Source organism: Equus asinus, chromosome X (assembly GCF_041296235.1).
Source record: "Equus asinus isolate D_3611 breed Donkey chromosome X, EquAss-T2T_v2, whole genome shotgun sequence".
NCBI classification, from domain to species: domain Eukaryota; kingdom Metazoa; phylum Chordata; class Mammalia; order Perissodactyla; family Equidae; genus Equus; species Equus asinus.
Window position 1 is genome coordinate 25,244,565 of NC_091820.1, and position 10,513 is coordinate 25,255,077.

Sequence of the window (10,513 nt, forward strand, 5' to 3'; positions counted from 1 at the left end):
TAATTTAATTTTTTTAAGATTTTATTTTTCCTTTTTCTCCCAAAGCCCCCAGGTACATAGTTGTGTATTTCTAGTTGTGGGTCCTGCTAGTTCTGGCATGTGGGGCGCTGCCTCAGTGTGGCCTGATGAGCAGTGCCATCTCCGCACGCAGGATTGGAACCGGCGAAACCCTGGGCCGCTGCAGCGGAGTGCACGAACCCAACCACTCGCCCACGGGGCCGGCCCCTAAAATTTTAATTTTAAGTATTGAGAGTTTCCTATACACCAGTCCAATGGCCAGCTCTCAATTTTGAAGTTATCTGACCTGTCAGCATTGAGACGGAGTTGAGTATCCCTCATCCATTAATCTCCCTCCGCGTGGGTTTCCTCCTACCTCCCTGCTTGTTTCTTCTCAGTCTGTTTCCCCTGTAACTCCTTTTCTCCCAGCTCTCTGTGATGGAGTGCCCTGGAACTCTGTTTTCAGTTATTTTTTCCTCCTCTATCTACACTCATTCCCCTTGGTGAACTCATACGGTTTTTAAATACTTTAAATACTGTCCATATATCAATGACTCCAAAATTTATCTGGAGTCAGCTCCAGACAGACACATCCAACTGCTTATTTGATATCTGCATTTGGATGTCAAAGACATCTCAAAATCACCATTCCAAACTGAACTCCTGATTTCCTCCCCCTCTACTACTCACGGCTTTTTGCATCTCAGTTGATGGCAACTCCATCCTTTGTGGAGTTGCTTAGGCTCAAAACCTTGGAGTCATCTATATTCCTCTCTTTTATACTCTGCATTCCATCCATCAGGAAATTCTACCTTCCAAATACATGCACAATTCTCTCACTTCCCATTACCTCCTCGTGAACACCCTGGTCTCAGCCCCCATCATTTCTCACCTGGCTTCTTGCAATTGCCTCTCTTTTAGTCTATTTCAACATAGTAAACAGACTGATACATACTTTGAAATGTAACATCATGGCACTTCTCTGCTTTAGGGGCTTTTCATTTCATATTAAAAGCCAAAGGCCTTACTTGAACTTACCAGACTCTGTATATGATCTGGCTCTCACCAGACAGAGAGCACTTCACCTTGTACCCTGAGTGCGGGCATAGATCTAGACACATAGTAGGTATATAAATATTTACTGAATGGATAAATGAATGAAACTGTTTACGGGGAATTCTTTAGGCCCCAAGTCCTATATAAGTTAAGGAATGTATTTTCAGAATACAGGTTTTGTTTTGTTTTTTTTTCAGGGTGGAAGTCCAGTAAGGTGTGTTTGTATTTTTCACAAAAGCTGGTAGGGGAGTAGAGGTGAAGAAGAGTTTGGCATACCTCACCAAATTGTTTATTTTCTGTTCCCAGGGCTGGGTTGAATGAATTCAGCCGCTCTCAGCTACACTTTAATGGCACATGGCCACATCTGGCTTCTCTGAGCTCACACAGCTGTTCTGTCAACTCCCTGTGGGTTTACGTCCCCTCCCTCTTCTAGGAAATTGCACTGCCTTTTGGCAATTAGCCCTAATGAAGCAGCAGGCGTTTCCTGAGGGGAATGCATTGCTGACAAGCATAATTACCATTAGCAGCTGTGGGGCCTCTGGCTACGTGAAAGTAACCCGTCCACCTGTCAGAGTGTGCAGCAGGACTGCCAAAGCTGCACCTAGCAGCCAGTCCAGCAGTCCGAGCCAGGCCACTGTGTGATGAAAACAAGAGACTGGCATTTGGAAGCCAATTGAGAGCATTTACTTCAAATGTTCAAATTTCTGCAACCCAGCTGCATGGGTTGTGGAGCCATCGCAAACCACCCATTCGCATCTTTCAGTTCAATGTGATCATTGTCTCTTTCAAGCATCCATAATGCCTGCCTATACTTAGAAAGGAGAGGGTGCCCCCACAGGGATGCAGGAATTTCCAATTGCATTTATTTTTGTTAAAATAAAGGCAGGAAACAAGATTTGCTAATATTTAGTAGCTAACTGGTACTAGTTTCTTTACTGGGTCTGTGTATGAGAACTTCATGTCCCACTTCCGGGGGAAGATTGGGAGTTCCACAGTGAGGAGAGTTTACGATGGCTCCCTTTTATTTTTTAAAGATTGGCAGCTGAGCTAACAACTGTTGCCAATCTTCTTTTTTCTTTTTTCTGCTTTATCTCCCCAAACCTCCCCCGTACATAGTTGTATATCTTAGTTGCAGGTCCTTCTAGTTGTGGCATGTGCGACCCTGCCTCAACATGGCCTGATGAGTGGTGCCATGTCCGCGCCCAGGATCCAAACCGGCGAAACCCCGGGTCGCTGAAGCGGGGCTCGCAAACTTAACCACTCGGCCATGGGGCCGGCCCGACAATGGCTCCCTTTTGCTGACATATTTCTATGGAAGACTAAGTATGGCTGCAAATGCTTTTCTACTCCTGACAGGTGGAATCTAGTTGCCCTCCCACTTGAATCTAGGCTGGCCATAGTGACTTACTTGACCAATAGTACATGGTGAAGTGCCACCATGTCGGTTATGGGTCTAGCCTATAAAAAGACTAAGATTCTGCATCTCACTTTTAGAACCTTGGGGCAACCGCGCTGTGAGAAAGCCCAAGCCAGCCAAATGGAGAGGTTGCGTGGAGAGAGGGATGCCTGGCTGGCCCTACCGTTCCACCTCCCAGACAGTCATGTTACCCCAGCTGAGGTCTCAAACGTTATGAAGCAGAGATGAGCTGTTCCCAATGTGCCTTGTCCAAATTCCTGACTCACAAAATTTTAATATTTAATAATAATACTACTAAATTATTGTTTTAAACGCCTATGCTTTGGGGTAGTTATACAGCAGTAGATAGTAGAAACAATTACAGTTTTTGTAAGCCTAGTTGAGAAGATTTCCAGATTATATTAAGAAGTTTTAATGAACTCCTGAGACACTAAGGACCTCAAGAGAGTCTTACAAAGAATCCTCAGATGAAAATATCAAGACTAATACAAGTAAATGGAGGAGCTGACACTCCTCCCACGCTTAGAACTAGAACTTCATCAGCCATATTATGAAGTAAAAACGGTGACGATCTTATAAAATCTAACAAGAAGTTATCCAAAAAATCTGAAATTGTTAAAGAAGGTTATTTGAAAAATTAATATACACCCACTGTCATTAACGATATACATCACCCTGAGTGTGTATTGGTCTTGAGAAATTAGCTAACATGAAGCTATTATGATTAGCAAGACGTTAAAAGCTAAGTGTTCAGAACATGAAGCCAAGCTTCTATAATTTGATAGCAGAAGAATTTTTTGGAGCCATTGAAAAAAATTAAAAGAATATTTTACCCCATCCTTTAAAAATGTCTGTTTGTAAGTGTTCTATAATTCCTACATATTAGTACAGTACTTCTGTATAAAATTTATATATATGTATATATACAGTAGTTCCCCCTTATTCTCAGTTTTGCTTTCTGTGGTTTCAGTTACCGGTAGTCAACCTTGGTCTGAAGAAATTAAACGGAAAATTCCAGAAATAAACAACTCATAAGTTTTAAATTGCCTGCCGTTCTGAGTAGTATGATGAAATCCTGTGCCATCCCTCTCTGTCCCACCCAGGATGTGAATCATCCCTTTGTCCAGTGTATCCACACTGTACTGTTTAGGAAAAAACATAGTATATATGTAGGGTTTGGTACTATCTGTGGTTTCAGGCATCCACTGGGAGTCTTGGAACATATCCCCTGTGGATAAGGGGGGACTACTGTATATGGCTATGCCCATTAATTAAAAAAAATTATTATAAAATGAATCATAAATCATACACATAAGGGTATAAATATACACATGCAAATTAAATAATAATAATAAAAGGCACACTCATGGACCTACCACCCAGCTTCAGAAATAGAACGTTAATACGACCTTAGAAGCTCCCTGGAGATGCTGTCCCTGAGCCCCCAGGTGACAGTATCCTGGATTTTATGTTGATAATTAGCTCATTTGCTTCAGTTTTTTTTAACCACACATGAATATATCTCTTAACAATACATTGCTTAGCTTTCCCTAATTAGAATGGTAAACAACTGGATTCATACTGGATGCATTCTTCGGTGACCTGGCCCTTTCACTGAACTTTGCGTCTTCGAGCCTCATTCATGTCGATGCATGTGGTTGTAGTTCGTTCATGTCCACTGTTGCAGAGCGTTCTAGTGTTTGAATAAGTCTCAGTCTAATGATCTCTTTAGTGATGCTGGAGAATTTGTTGTTTTCAGAGTTTTGCTCTCAGGAATAAGACTGCTGAAAGCATTCTTTCTACATCTCCTGGTACATATACAGGAAGTTCTCTAGGGTAGACACCTAGAGATGGGTTTACTAGGTCATAGACATGTGCGTGTTCAACATTACCTTTCCAGAATCTGTGTGCTTCCACCAACAGTGCATGAAAGTACTTGCTGTTTTATATTTTTTGTCAACTCTTGTTATTACCTGACTTTTCAATTTTGCCAAGCTGACGTGTGGAAAAGGGTATCTTGCAATTTTAATTTATATTTTCCCGAATACGCATAAGGTTGAGTATCTTTTCATATGTTATGGCCATTTTTATTTCCTCTTTGGTTAAATGCGTGTATTCCTTTGTCAGTAGCACACTGTCTTAAATATTATAGGCATTAAATAAGTCTTGATGTCCCATAGGGCAAGTCTTCCCGCTTTATTTTTCTTTTTCAGGAGTGTTTTGGCTATTGTTGGTCCCATTCTCTTCTATGTAATTTTAGAATCAGCTTGTCAAATTCTACGCTAACCCTATTGAGTCTTTGATTAAAATAGCCTTCACTGTATGGATCCAAGTGGGAAGAACTTAGAATACCGAGTCTTCCAAACCAAGAATATGCTATACTTCTCCATTTATTTGTCTTATTTAATGTCTTTCTATACAGTATTATAATTTTCCCATAAAGGGCTTACTCATCTTCTGCTAGATCAATTCCTAGAAACATTTATCTCTGCTGCTAATTTATGCGGTGCTTTTTAAAAAATTATGTTTTCTAACTAATTTTTTCTGGAGTATAGAGAATCTGTTGATTTTTATATTTTGAGTTTGTGTTCAGCAGTCTTGCCAATCCGTCTTGTTAATTATGTAATTTATCTGTAAATTCTCTTGATTTTTCTACATAGGAAATTATAATCACTTGCCAAAAAAAAGAAGAAAAAAAGATTTGTTTTTCCTTATCAATCCAAAGACTTCTTTTTGATCTTACTGTACTGGCTAGAACCCCTAAAACAATGCTGACTGGAAGCTGTCTGAGTGAGCTAAGTTTTAATATCGGAATAAGCAATCTGAAAATCTCAGTGGCTTACCAAAAAAGTTTGCTTTTTATTTGTGCTTCTTGTCCATATTGACCTGGCTGTATCCTCCAGGTTGTTTTCATTCCAGAACCAAGGCTGAAAGGGCATTCCCTATCTGGGGCATGGCTAGAAAGTTAAGTATGGTGGAATCACACTATGGTTCTTAAACCTTTCCTCAGAAGTGGGGCACATCACTTCCTTAGTCAAAGCAAGACTCTTGGCCAAGGCTGACACCAATAGGGTGGTGACGTATAATCCTAAACAAGGAGCATCAGAGATCATTTTGAGTGGTAGTGCAATCTACCATAGAGGATGTGCCTCCAATATTTTACTAACAGGAGTGCATCTTCAGAAATGTTTGAAGACCGCTGGTTTAGAAGAGTAAGTCCAACTTACTCTTTTGAGCATTTTGGCTTCCTTCTTCTATCAGCTCCACCTTCGCCCAGCTGACTGCCTCTCTTCTTGCAGCCAAACATGGGCCCCATTTTCCCATCAGTGACCTCTCCTTGTGTTTTTCCAGATTTACTCTCCTTGCTCCTCCAGTAATGTCTGTACCTCTACTATCTTTCAGGTAGAGTCCCTCACTTTCTTCAAGGCCTGGTGGAGAAACAACTCTCCCATGAATCCTTCACTGCATAAGCCCAGGTTTCCTTACTGGGTCCCTAGAGTATGGCCTCCATATCACCCAGCCATTGGTTGACTGTATATTACATTGTACTCTTCTCAAACTGTTCAGTGCCTATAACATGTATCTTTTTACCTCATTAAGTAAAATATAAGCATTAAATGAGAAGATATATGGAAACCTCCTACATACTACCTAAAGCATGTGTTTGCTTTATTATTTAAGAATATTCACTTCTACTATATAGAGAACAATAGAAATAAAGACAATGGGTAAAATAATTAGAGGAGCAATAGATTGCTAATAGATGGAGACATATTGGACATGATAAGGTAAGTAGAGTATATGTATGGAACATCACCAGGAAGGACCAAGTCACATCAAATATTCACGGGAATTGTAGATTTCTTACACCAGCCACCCATTAGTGACACCTATTCTGGCGCCACATGTCCTCTGTTTGAGACACACAGACAAAAGCAATGCAGTGGCTGTTCAGTAGATTATTGGCAAATTATAGCCATGGCCAGGCATACTTGTCCTTGTGTCTCATTGATAGAGCAGGAGTGTATTGTCTCCAGGTGACTTCCATTTACTGTCTCCTTGTTCATTCTCAACTCTGATCTTTGTAACCACATCATCAGTAGGTGATGTGACAGAGAGATACAGGACATATAAACTTTGCATAACCTATGATTCAGGTATCGTGGTTCTTCCATCCCACTTGTGCCCTATCCCAAATGTGTTAACCCGACCTATCTCTTTCCCTTTACTCCTCACTATATATTATAAGTCAACTCAAATTATGTGATTTGAGCATTGTAATTTGATCTGCGAGCCTTCCTGTTTCTCATCCTCTGGGATATTTTGTCTGATAGTATACGTGGAGTCTCCCAGTTCAAGATAATTTCCCACTGTGACAGTCCCTATCATGTAGCAGATGTTCAGTCACTATTAACCACCTTCATTTTTTCCCCATTAAGCACTTTAAGGTAGCAACAATTTTCTTCTACTTTTTGAATATTCTCTCTAGCGACCACAGTTGGACATATGGTAAATATTTAACAAATATTTATTGATGGACTTTTTTCCCAGTAGCAAATAGGCAAGATGTGAGAACAATGACATTACAGTGTTGAACCATATCAAGTTTTACAGGTATGCTTCCAGCTCTTAATGTATATAATTTTGAAACAGCAGTTTTCTTTCATGTACAGTAGTCCAAACAATTATTGATTCGTGTGTGTGTGTGCGCGCGCACGTGCATGTGCATGCATTTGTGCGTTGGATTAGTTGTGGGGAGTGGGGAAGGTGGAGGAGGGAACTAACACTTATTGTGCAAATACTCTGTGATGTGGCTGCCTGGAATTGTGCCAGAGTTATTTACATACATTGCATCATTTAATCCATTATAACACTGTTTCTCAAACTTTAGCCTGCATAGAATCATCTGGAAGGCTTGTTAAAGTACAGATGTCTGGGCCCCGCCCTCAGAGTTTTTGATTCAGTAGGTCTCCAGTGGGGCCCAAGAATTTGCATCTCAAACAGATGCCCAGGTGATGCTGCAGCTGCTGATCTGTGTCCACACTCTGAGAGTTACTTTACTACAACTCTGTGAAGCAGCTATTATTCTACAGATGAGAAAATACACTTAGACAATAAAGCACATTTCTCAAATTCACACAGTCAGTTAGGCAGTTGGAATTTGAACCCAAGTCTTTCTGGCTGGAAATGCTAGATAGGGGTGGAGAGAAAGAGAGTTATGTGGTTGGTTTCCTTGAGTTCCAGGAAAAAAAAAAATCTGTGGGGTCTGGTAGAGATAGCTGTGTAGTCTGCAAGTTCACAGCAAGGCTTTTGACAAAGTGCTGTCTATAAAACATATGTTGACTCTAGTTCAAGAGCTATTGAGTTACTACTGTCATCTTCCTTATTCCATATATGGCCTTGATGGTCATATGCCCAAAACCAAATCCTTCGTCTTTAGCTTTGTCTTGACTTTCAACAATTCCAAAGTGTCAAATGGCCCTGCTGTGCTTCCCACCTACCCTCATATACCCACACCCTATTTTCCATGGAAGTTAGTTCACTGGGGATACAACACAATTTTAGTTCAGCATAAAAATCATGCACACGGGGGCCGGCCCGGGGGCCAAGTGGTTAAGCTGCCTCAGCGGCCCAGGGTTTCACCCATTCGAATCCTGGGCACAGACCTAGCACCGCTCATCAGGCCATGCTGAGGTGGCGTCCCGCGTGCCACAACTAGAAGGACCCACAACTAAAATATATATAACTATGTATTGGGGGGCTTTGGGGAGAAGAAGGAAAAAAAAAATCTTTAAAAAAAAATCATGCGCACAAATCTATTTTTAAAAAAGTTTGTGTCATTCTCATCAAGAGTTTTTTGCTCACTTGCTTCTCAAGTTCCACCTGAATGGCCCTGACACTGAATATCATTATCAAGAACATAAACATCTACTTATATTTGTATAGATCTTTCCAGCTTTGAAACTGCTTAAAGATCTATGTCCTTCTTATCGGATCTTCTCAAAAATTGTTTGAAAATATTATTAATAACTCTAATTTACAGATAAAACCATAAGCTTGGAGGTGGAAGAAGAAATTAGCCTGAGGTTTCTGGACACGTTCTAGGCACTCAGTAAATATTTGCTAAATTAATAATGAAACAACTAATGGATTATAAAAATAGGTCTCACATCTATAACATTATCTTCATTTTCAATGGTTCCCTTTTGTATATTTTTTAAACCTAAAATCCTTCCATGGAGAGGTATCTTGCATAGTCCACTTTTTTCTTTCTTTCCTGTTACCTTAATATCCATTATTTATTGAGCTCTTGTCACATGCTAGGCAAATCTCAAATGCTATCTTATTTATTCTTTAAATTAGGATTAGAAATTAATCTTATTTAATTCCGTGAGGTAGATGTTATTATTCCCTTCTAAAAATAAGGAAGATTCCAATTGAGGGAAATTCTATAAAATAATTGGCGTGTTTTCTACAAAAACATTAATATCACAAAAAAGAAACACCCAAAACAGGAAACTAAAGACAAGATGAAAACTAAATACAATACGTGATCCTGGATTGGATCCTGGAATGGAAGTTTTCTTGTGTGTTACTATAAAGGACATCATTGAGACAATTGATTTGTTTGGAATACAGCCATACACCACATAATGATGTTTTGGTCAATGACAGACCACAATATGACAGTGGTCCCATAAGATTAGTACCAGATAGCCTAAGTCTTTAGTAGGCTATACCATCTATGTTTGTGTAAGTACTGTAGGGGAGTACTTATACAAGTACTCTACTCTTCTAGGTTCTTCTGAGTAGTCTAAGAATTAAACTGACACAAGACAGACTAACAGGAGAAAAACAAACAAAGGTTTAATAACATGTATACGTGGGAGAAACTCAGGAAAACTGAGTAACTTGCCAAAGTGGCTAAAGCCCTCACCTTAAATACCATCCTCAGCTAAAGACAAAAGAAGATGTTGGGGATGGGGAGAGTCAGGGACTTCAAAGGGAAGGAAGGGAAGTCACAAGTAGGTGAAAAGAAGTGAATGTTTGGAAAACAAGTGTATGTTTGGCCACACAGAAACAGAAGAACACAGAGGGGAGCCCAACAAACAGGCTTTTCTAGGTTCCCCTCTGTCTACCACCTAGTTCATGTTATGCTAAGGTTATAGCTGACTTCCTGCACAGTTTTTTTAATCTGAATTCTTTTAGGCAGTTAAGGGGGAAGTAACAAGAAAAACATTCTGAGTCTTTTGTTTCTTAGAAACATATCTCAGTCATTAAGTGATGCATGATTGTATAGACTGTTGATTTAATAAACATATTGCATCAATGTTAAATTTCCTAAATTTGATAACTGCTATGATCATATAAAGAATGTCCTTGTTCTTAGGATATACCCAGTGAAATATTAAGGGGTTAAGAAGGAAGATGATATAGTCTGCTCTCAAATGGTCCAGAAAAAATGAGACAGAGAGAGAGTAATAAAGCAAACAGATACGGCAAATTGTTGAAAATGTTTGAATCTGGGTAAAAAGTATATGGAAGTTCTTTGTACCCTTCTTGCTGATTTCACTAAAGTTGAAACTTTTTCCAAACTAAAAAGTAAAATGGGGCCAGCCTGGTGGTGTAGTGGCTAAGTTCACACACTTCACTTTGGTGGCCCCAGGTTCCCCGGTTTGGATCCCAGGTGTGAACCTAGCACCACTTGTCAGGCCACACTGTGGCGGCATCCCACATAAAGTAGAGTAGGATTGGCACAGATGTGAGCTCAGTGATGGTCTTCCTCAAGCAAAAAGAGGAAGATCAGCAGCAGATGTTAGCTCAGGGCCAATCTTCCTCATAAAATAAATAAATAAAAAGTAAAGTAACAACAACAACAATAACAATAATAATTCTCAACAAGATTAAGCCTGTCCAAGGACATTTCCTGTTCAGCAGCTTGCCCCATCAGGCTCCTAACTAACCCCTCTTGCTACTCTAACGCTGCTTTCCTACTGAGGTTCCTCTGAGGTGCTCCAAGCCCTGAGGCTGAAGATGTTCCAC